This window comes from Macrosteles quadrilineatus, unplaced genomic scaffold (genome assembly GCF_028750875.1).
Source record: "Macrosteles quadrilineatus isolate MER2022 unplaced genomic scaffold, UCM_ALF_1.0 Scaffold_10__1_contigs__length_6754688, whole genome shotgun sequence".
Taxonomy (NCBI): Eukaryota; Metazoa; Arthropoda; class Insecta; order Hemiptera; family Cicadellidae; genus Macrosteles; species Macrosteles quadrilineatus.
In genome coordinates this window covers 3,454,235-3,465,228 of record NW_026542603.1, presented here as the reverse complement: position 1 = coordinate 3,465,228, position 10,994 = coordinate 3,454,235, and positions in this window count along the sequence as shown.

Sequence of the window (10,994 nt, the reverse complement as noted above, 5' to 3'; positions counted from 1 at the left end):
AAAATATGTAATGTTTAATGTCTTTATGTGTATACTATATTGTCTGTCTTTAGTTGATGGGTTGGTGAACTCAAGATAACTTTGCCATCAGTTAAAAAAAGACATACAGGGTGAGTTTTAATTGCCCCCCCCCCCCCCTAACTTGTTTCTACATTTTTTCAAATATCAATCCCAGACCACTTCTAAACATTGTTGGGTAGTAAGTACTTCATTTTGACATATCAAACATACAATTTTTCAATTGATTTATACATTTTTTTAAATGAAATTTTCAATTGATTTTCTTTTTTTGTAAATTTAACGCTGTAAATTAATTTAACTTATTATTGTTGATCTTTGCCTTTTCAAAGTTTTCTTCTGCTGTCGTAACACTTTGCAACTTTTGTTGTTTTTCTAAATTTAAATTTTGTTCATTACACGTTGAGTAACACCCTTAAGCAGTCTTATGTCTCATTAACCTAACACCTCTTGACTAAGCTAAGCGAGTGAAACCTTTAGGATACTTTAATTTAAAGTGAGGCATGGGACTCGCAATAGATAACTAGCAGAGCACCCGTACTTCATACGGAATTGGCATGTATAAAATGCTTATTGCAATTTTGGTTCATAAATTTACGGTATGATATAGTTTAACACATCTACCATTGCCATAATGTTCCACCACTGCACCTAAACAATAGAAAAACAAATTATCAAACATTCACACAATATTACAAATTATTCATTAAATTAAAAACTCAAACCTAACTGTAAACAATCCTACATTGACAGTTCTCATTGCGTATCACAGCTTTTTGTTTGCAGCTTATTAGTTCAAAATTAGCTGTTTTGTCATATGCAAAAAAATAATAATAATAGTGCTACACCCTGTTAGGAAACCTTATAACTTTTTAATGCTATTGCATAATATTACAAAACCAACTTGTAAAGTTGAAACAGCTGACTAAATTCTTTAATTCCCTTTAAATATGAATATTCATAATGTTAACATGGGGAACTACAGAGCCACTGGGGCGGAGCCCGAAAGGATTTTTGAGATAAGAATATGCTTAAATGTTAATCGGGAATGTGAGCTATCGCTATCATCATGCCAAATTTCAGCCCAATCCGTCCAGTAGTTTATGCGTGATTGAGCAACACACGCACAAACTTTCAGATTTATAATATTTTAGTTAGATAAATAATAAATATAATTTTTGGAATCGTAGTGCCAGTCACATGTCGCCTTTATCCACTCAAAAGTCTGTTTGTCCTAATTTGATGTTAAACAAACTTTAGTTGCTTATTATTTATCAAACAATGTATCCTAACATGTAAACATGAGTATACACCATAGATAATAACGCTTTAAAACTTGGTCTCCACAGTGTCAAGTAGCGCCGGTTGCAAGGCTCGTAATTTAAGTTTCTAGCCGTTGGCAGGTCGAGCGCCAGTTCCTTTCTTGTAAGTTGTTAGTGGGATGTCAGTGGTGTCTAATGTGCGTGTGCTCGAAGTTCACCCTATTTACCGGTAAGTAATAATTTATAAAATACTGTAATAAAAAGGTGTTTTATTTTTTTATACCATAGCATCGTTCGTGAAAATTAAAGCCACGATTATTGATTAAACAGTCAAATGTTGATATTACTTCAATAAAATATGCCGGTAGGTTTGCTAGAAACCACCATCCTGGCATTTTGTAAATAATAATTTTTTCATCATGACATAGTGCCAGCCAAACAAACAAGCAACCGGTGCTACTAATAGTGACCGGCGCTACTTTTGTGGCTGATGTGGCGGTAAGTAGCGGTCATCATACAATAAATTTAATATATCTATAAATCTTTTATACCTTAGAGATAGTCATGTATACTACTCACAAAGTATTCTTTCTACATCAATTACAATTTCATACAAGAAAATAATATAATAAGAAAAAATACCCCCGCCTCAGCAAACCTGCAGATTAAGCTAATTTCCATTTGCCTTATTGGATTTACTCTAAAATATCTCCTTACAAATATCACATTTATTCCCCATTTAAATAGCATTGGTTTAACGAGTACTGTACTTAGGTGTGCTGTAACAGGGAGAGTAAAAAATCGTTTATTTTTTTGTGAAATGTTAAAAGTTTAGTATGAAATGAATACCTACATTTTTTCAAAATTTGATCAAAATATGTTCATAAACAAGGTAAAATATACCAGTTTACTTTTTTGCCATAAGAATTCCTTGGGAATTTTAAATTATTTTATTTTCACCGTAGCTATTAGGCGAATAACAAATCTTCAATATACTAAATTATTTTTCAAGCTCTACAAAATGTTTTGGAAAGAAATTGCAAAATTTTATGTTTTAAGGGGAAAAATGGGAAAAACCCAGGACTACTAACATACAAGGGCTGGCCCACTCCTTTGAAGTGAACGCTGTCAACTGTCACTTACTACACTATAGAATAATATTAATATTATACTAATATAATTTTTAAACACTACTAAGTTCCTCGCCCTCCTCACCTCAAATTTGGAGGGAGCTCCAAACAAAATAAAACCGACAAAACCCGGGTCTGACTTAGGGGAGGTACGATTGAGGCATTAGTTCAAAATTCCTCCGTGAACAGCACTTTAGTAGAGAGCACTTTGGCAATGAAGGCTTAAGTTACTAATCGCAAAAAAATAATGCCTCAAATTAAATTTTATTATTTTTTAATTATAAAATTAAACTATAATAACCTAACCGAACTAACCAAACTTGCTGATAATGAAATAATATAACAAAAGTTTAGTAATAGAAAAAATAATTCTGTTTATTAAATAAAACTAGAAATTGCTCAATTAAAATTTTAAAATGACTTAATAAATAAAATTAAACCGTCATAACCGAACCAAACCAACCAAACTTCCTGATAATGAAAAACTCTGGACAAAGAGTTAATGCAACTCGCGGGATTCGAACCCGGGACCTTCAGCATATCAGCCCGGCACGCTAACCACTAGACCACCGAGGCCGATGGATTCAGGTCGTATTGTTACAGTAATGGCGCAGGACTACTAACATACAAGGGCTGGCCCACTCCTTTGAAGTGAACGCGTGCCGCTTGATGCTGCCCCCCCTCGCCCCGCGCACCCCACCTTCCACCGCTGTGACGTAGCAGCGGTAGCTGCCGCCAGACACTGCCATTGCAACACGTGCTTTTACGCCTGCAGTTGTCTTGTATTTATAACGTGTGTACATAGAAATAGTATATTGTTTAGTTATGATATTATTTTAAACGTAATAGTACTTTCATATAATGTAGTTTTAGTGAGTGTTTTACACCATGGTGGGCTGCAGTGTCGCAATTTGTAGGAACCACTCTAAAAGAACAAAAGATGTAGTATATCACGTTTTTCCAAAAAATCAAAGTTTGAGAGATGTGTGGGTTCAGAAGTGTAAAAGAGGTGATGTTTTCGATCCCAAACATGGAAGAGTGTGCAGTGAACATTTTTTGGAAAGTGACTATCTAGACGATTTAAAAAACCGACTTCTCGGATTACCACAAAGGAAAATACTAAAAGAAGGTGCTGTCCCATCGGCTAATTTAGAATTTAAAAAGGTAGGTGATTGTTTAAATGAAAGAAACATAAGGCAAGTAAAAAGAGGAATTAGACAATCTGCTCTTGAAAGGTTGAAATCTCTTAGCCCCCAAAAAAGTAGCCCGCGTAAAACAATCGGTACACCAATTACTAGCCCAAACAAAAGTCCTGTCAAACAAACAACTGATATTCCTAACTTAATTGGATCAAGCCCTGCTATAAGTCCAAAATTAATTGAATCAAGCCCTCATCTTGCACTTCAATTAAAATTTAGCCCAAACAAATCAGAATCCACACACTCAAACTTAACATGTGGCCCAAGTCCAAAAAAACGAAAATTACAAGAACTAAACTGTGATAATTGTTGCGATTCAAATGCGAATGAGGAAAATTCTAAACGTTCTGAATGTTTGAGTTGTATTGAGAAATCTAAACAATTAGAGACATTGAATTCGCAAGTAAATAAATTAAAACAACAACTAAAGAAAACTCAATGTAGCCTAAAAATCAAAAGTAACCGGCTAAATAGGTTTCTTAGGAACAAAGCTAAAAAAGTTGCCAATGTGAAAAATAAAAAGAAACATAAACATTTAGATGGAGAAATTAGAACTTTTTACGAAAATTGCCAAAGAATATTTACCAAAAACCAAATCAAAGCCATTATCAAAAACAAAAGAGGGAAAAAAGGAGTGAAAGGAATTAAGTGGAATTCCGAAAACATTTCACGAGCAATTATTCTTAGATCCATTAACCAAAAATGTTATAATTTCCTTAGAGAAAAATATGGTTTGCCCTTGCCGTCAGAATCGACCCTACAAAGGTGGTGCTCCAAATTCCAGTGCAATCCTGGGGTTCAATACAATGTGTTGAAAATTATGTCTAATAACGCAAAAAATCTGAGTGACTTAGAAAGAAAAACTGTTTTAAGTTTTGATGAAATGTCCGTTGATAGCAGGATATCCTATCATGCTGGATTAGATCAGGCATTAGGCCCATTTTCCAAAGTCCAAGTTGTTATGGCTAGAGGTCTGGCGTCACCTTGGAAGCAACCCATCTATTTTGATTTCGATAAAACAATGAACAGGGATATATTGAGTAATATCATAGTAGAACTTGAGAATTGTGGATTGAAAGTTGTAGCCGTTGTTTCCGACTTAGGTGGCTGCAACACACTTTGGAAAGGTTTTTCAGTCTGTGTCGGTAAAAACTATTTTATCAATCCCTTTGACAGCTCTCGAAAAGTGTACGTATTTGCAGACATGCCACACTACATTAAGTTGCTTAGGAATCACTTTTTGGACGAGGGCTTAAGATTGGAAAATGGAACTATTCTCAATTCTGATCTATTATTAGATATCCTCAGCAAAGATAATGGTGAAATTAAGCTTTGTCATAAGCTTAAACCAGAATTCCTAACACTGAAAGGAAACGCAAGACAAAAAGTAGGTCCTGCGAAAGCGATTTTTTCTCATACTGTCGCAAAAGCCATTTTCGTATTAACAGAAAATAAAATAGCATCCGATTTCTTTGATTTGATTGACAGTTTTTTTGATATAATGAATAGCAAGCGGCCTTTTTCGAATATCAGATTTATAAATTCAGCTTTTGGAATAACTGAAGACATTTTGACACAACAAAAAGAAGTCCTTCTCAAAGTTAAACACGAGATTGAAAACATGAGGGTAGTGGGAAAGAAAAACATCCTTCCTTTCCAGAAAGGAATAATCATTTCCATTTCCTCGTTAATAGATTTATATGAGGATCAAAAACCTGAAGGGATGAGATATGTAATGACCTGCAGACTAACACAGGACGTTTTGGAAAGTTTTTTCGGACAACTAAGAGGAGTTGGTCGATTTAATGATCACCCTACCCCAACTGAGGTTATATACCGTTTCAGAAGATTGCTGTTGTCTAACAAGCTGCCAAAACCGTCTCCCAAATCAAACATCATCAACAATGAAGACGAAAACGAAAAATGTACACAATTGACAACATCGTATTTAACAGCTGAGCTGCTAGATAGTGTGTTCAAACAAAATGCATCGGACACCAAAACTTGTGAGGGAACTGTCCCAATTAACGTGCCTCTTGAGCTAGGCGTAAACGAATCGGATTCAGAGTATGACAATGAAGACGATGAATTACGAAAGACAATTGAGGGAAAAGGTTGGGCTGAAGAAGAGTCCATCGATTACATTGCCGGGTTTATTGCGTTTAAAGTTAAGGACATTGACCCGAGCCTGGGAAGTATCCCGAAAAATCACGACGGAGAAAAAAAAAGAAACACTCCAACAGGTAAGGTGATTGAAAATATAATTTTGATTTTTTTTATAATTGCGTTTTTTTGTTTTTAATGAAATGATTCGTTTTCGCTAGACTACTGTGAAATGTTCTGTTTTCGTTACATGTTTATGACCTGTGAAAATTAATCATTACATTGTTTACTACGGCAAAAGAATGTTTACTATGCATAGGTAATGGTTACTACATTTTTTTTATTTTGCTGACGTAAACAAACAAATATGTGTTATTGTTTTGTCAACTATTTTAATTTTCAACTACCAAAGCTGTACAAGCAAATTTAATACTAACTTTAAATTGAAACTATAGGCCTAGGCCTAACCTGAAAAATGCTATGAGTTTTTTTTTCTAGAAAATACTTAGTCTCTGAAGTGTAGCGAAAAGTAACGTTCAAAACACAAGAAAGTGAGAGTTGGTCTATACATGTTCTCGAACATTTAAAGTGCTCGATAGATCTCGCACTTCAAAATGGTCTCAAATATGTAATGACACACTTTATACTCTTGTTATGAAATATACTTGTTCATGGTGATTTTTTATCCTCAAATTATAACTTTTAAAAATGTTGTGATAACGTACCTGAGATCTTGGAATCAAGAAGTATATAATTAATAAATCTGAGCCTTTTCAATGATTGAAACTTGTTAATACTGTATACTCGTTAAAAAAAGGTTTTATAACACACAACACAAAAAAATGTTATTAAAAAATATATTATAAACTATTTTTTAGGAGATACAGTACCCATCGACCAACAGCAACAATGCCCAATAAGTGCTACTGCCGTCGGAGAACACACATCTACTAATAGTTGGATATCAACAATATCGTATGGAGGTAAGATGAACTATAGGTAGCCGAAAATATATAGCCTAATAACCTCTCCCATTACAGCCCGTTGTAGTAGCTTTCGTGTACGATCACAAAGTAAAGATTAAAAGAGGAAGTGTTTTATATATTTACAAATGAGCTGATTAATATCCAAGCCAATTAATTCCTTTCTACATATCATCTCATCACCTTTGACAAGAAAAGTTGACTTTTTATTGAGTTGTAAATCTATTGTACAACGTTCAATTAACCTAACGTTCCTGGTGTTTAATGTTGTATTTAATTAAAAACGTCTAATTGTTTGTTACGTTTTTAGGATTGACTGAGCCCTCAGTTTCATGGAAACAGTACATACGATGTTTTGAAGCAGAGTTTACAAAACTTCACAGGGATTCACTGGATAAAGATAAAGAAGTTATCCAGCGATTTTTCAATCACCTGAAGGACAAATTTCCTAATGTGTGCCGAGAAGCTCTAAGATTGTACGCTAGACTGCGAACCTTTATCAGAATTAGACACCTAAACAGAAAACAGCAAATTTATGACAACAGGAAAAACCAGAAGAAAAATGAAAAGTGGAAAAAATCCTGTAAACAATAGGTCTAAGTAAAAACGTGTATAATTAAATGTTATTTGTGATTTGTGTGAACTGTATGTGTGTTTTATAGTGTTTTATTTACTCATTTCATAAAAAGAAACAGAGGTGAGTGTGGCATAGAATTTGAATCACTTTAAGTTAAGCTAATCAGATTATTTAGTTTAGGCTACAAATCCATAGTTATTGCATTTTATTTACACATCACAATTTACTGTTAAAATGTTAGGGCAGATCAATTTACTAATTGTTTCTTAGTTAACTATCTAATAACAATTCCACTAGTTCTATGAATATCACCTATTTGACAGTATTGCCATTGTATTATTAAAAAATTATTATATCCTCGTATATAATCATCGTATATAACAGGTAGCTGTTAACAAATACTTTATAAAAACTGATATAGTCATAAATTTGGATTATTAGAACAAAATTCACGACAGAGCAAGTGCAAACACAGTTATGAGATACACTGTTGTACGGGACAGCTACCGCCGCTACGTCACACCCGCCGCGAGGGGAGGGGGGCTGGCATCACTTTGCGAGCGCTAGTGGGTTAGCCCTTGTATGTTAGTAGTCCTGGGAAAAACCTATCTTTGCCACATAACCCCCCCCCCCCCCCCCCCCCAACCAACGTTCCCATAGTCCGATCATGCTGGTTTGCTAACTCAATAAAATGTAGGTTTACATGTTTATACAAAATGTTATCAAAATCGGATCATTTTTGTTCGAGTTCTCGCGCTAACGGACACATATACATATATTATATATATATATATATTTTAGTTTTTTGCCTCTGGGGACCTCAAAACAAAAAAATCGGTCCCAGGTCCAGGGGCCCATTTCATAATAAACTACAAGTTACAACTTGTAACTTGTAATTTCCATTAGATTTGCATTGGACGATCAGCTGATTTACTAATAATATTAGTTTGTACTTTATTATGAAATGGGCCCCAGGTCTTACCATGAGTAAGAAAGAGTTTCATATCTTTTCATACATCAAGATATTGCACGTATTCAATACACCATACATCTCACTTGGGAGAGGTATAATCAATGTCAAATAGCAAACTAACTCTAAGGTTGCATAGTCTCTAAAGTGAAACTGGTCATAAAGAGGAAATCAACGTCAAAGAAGGAATTAAAAATTTGGTTGGGTTTTGTGGTATTTACTCAGGGGAGGTATAGATAGAAGAGGCTACGATGACAGCTGTGGGCTTCATTAGCTGAGGGAACGCCATTACCAGGACTACTAACATACAAGGGCTAACCCACTAGCGCTCGCAAAGTGATGCCAGCCCCCCTCCCCTCGCGGCGGGTGTGACGTAGCGGCGGTAGCTGTCCCGTACAACAGTGTATCTCATAACTGTGTTTGCACTTGCTCTGTCGTGAATTTTGTTCTAATAATCCAAATTTATGACTATATCAGTTTTTATAAAGTATTTGTTAACAGCTACCTGTTATATACGATGATTATATACGAGGATATAATAATTTTTTAATAATACAATGGCAATACTGTCAAATAGGTGATATTCATAGAACTAGTGGAATTGTTATTAGATAGTTAACTAAGAAACAATTAGTAAATTGATCTGCCCTAACATTTTAACAGTAAATTGTGATGTGTAAATAAAATGCAATAACTATGGATTTGTAGCCTAAACTAAATAATCTGATTAGCTTAACTTAAAGTGATTCAAATTCTATGCCACACTCACCTCTGTTTCTTTTTATGAAATGAGTAAATAAAACACTATAAAACACACATACAGTTCACACAAATCACAAATAACATTTAATTATACACGTTTTTACTTAGACCTATTGTTTACAGGATTTTTTCCACTTTTCATTTTTCTTCTGGTTTTTCCTGTTGTCATAAATTTGCTGTTTTCTGTTTAGGTGTCTAATTCTGATAAAGGTTCGCAGTCTAGCGTACAATCTTAGAGCTTCTCGGCACACATTAGGAAATTTGTCCTTCAGGTGATTGAAAAATCGCTGGATAACTTCTTTATCTTTATCCAGTGAATCCCTGTGAAGTTTTGTAAACTCTGCTTCAAAACATCGTATGTACTGTTTCCATGAAACTGAGGGCTCAGTCAATCCTAAAAACGTAACAAACAATTAGACGTTTTTAATTAAATACAACATTAAACACCAGGAACGTTAGGTTAATTGAACGTTGTACAATAGATTTACAACTCAATAAAAAGTCAACTTTTCTTGTCAAAGGTGATGAGATGATATGTAGAAAGGAATTAATTGGCTTGGATATTAATCAGCTCATTTGTAAATATATAAAACACTTCCTCTTTTAATCTTTACTTTGTGATCGTACACGAAAGCTACTACAACGGGCTGTAATGGGAGAGGTTATTAGGCTATATATTTTCGGCTACCTATAGTTCATCTTACCTCCATACGATATTGTTGATATCCAACTATTAGTAGATGTGTGTTCTCCGACGGCAGTAGCACTTATTGGGCATTGTTGCTGTTGGTCGATGGGTACTGTATCTCCTAAAAAATAGTTTATAATATATTTTTTAATAACATTTTTTTGTGTTGTGTGTTATAAAACCTTTTTTTAACGAGTATACAGTATTAACAAGTTTCAATCATTGAAAAGGCTCAGATTTATTAATTATATACTTCTTGATTCCAAGATCTCAGGTACGTTATCACAACATTTTTAAAAGTTATAATTTGAGGATAAAAAATCACCATGAACAAGTATATTTCATAACAAGAGTATAAAGTGTGTCATTACATATTTGAGACCATTTTGAAGTGCGAGATCTATCGAGCACTTTAAATGTTCGAGACCAACTCTCACTTTCTTGTGTTTTGAACGTTACTTTTCGCTACACTTCAGAGACTAAGTATTTTCTAGAAAAAAAAACTCATAGCATTTTTCAGGTTAGGCCTAGGCCTATAGTTTCAATTTAAAGTTAGTATTAAATTTGCTTGTACAGCTTTGGTAGTTGAAAATTAAAATAGTTGACAAAACAATAACACATATTTGTTTGTTTACGTCAGCAAAATAAAAAAATGTAGTAACCATTACCTATGCATAGTAAACATTCTTTTGCCGTAGTAAACAATGTAATGATTAATTTTCACAGGTCATAAACATGTAACGAAAACAGAACATTTCACAGTAGTCTAGCGAAAACGAATCATTTCATTAAAAACAAAAAAACGCAATTATAAAAAAAATCAAAATTATATTTTCAATCACCTTACCTGTTGGAGTGTTTCTTTTTTTTTCTCCGTCGTGATTTTTCGGGATACTTCCCAGGCTCGGGTCAATGTCCTTAACTTTAAACGCAATAAACCCGGCAATGTAATCGATGGACTCTTCTTCAGCCCAACCTTTTCCCTCAATTGTCTTTCGTAATTCATCGTCTTCATTGTCATACTCTGAATCCGATTCGTTTACGCCTAGCTCAAGAGGCACGTTAATTGGGACAGTTCCCTCACAAGTTTTGGTGTCCGATGCATTTTGTTTGAACACACTATCTAGCAGCTCAGCTGTTAAATACGATGTTGTCAATTGTGTACATTTTTCGTTTTCGTCTTCATTGTTGATGATGTTTGATTTGGGAGACGGTTTTGGCAGCTTGTTAGACAACAGCAATCTTCTGAAACGGTATATAACCTCAGTTGGGGTAGGGTGATCATTAAATCGACCAACTCCT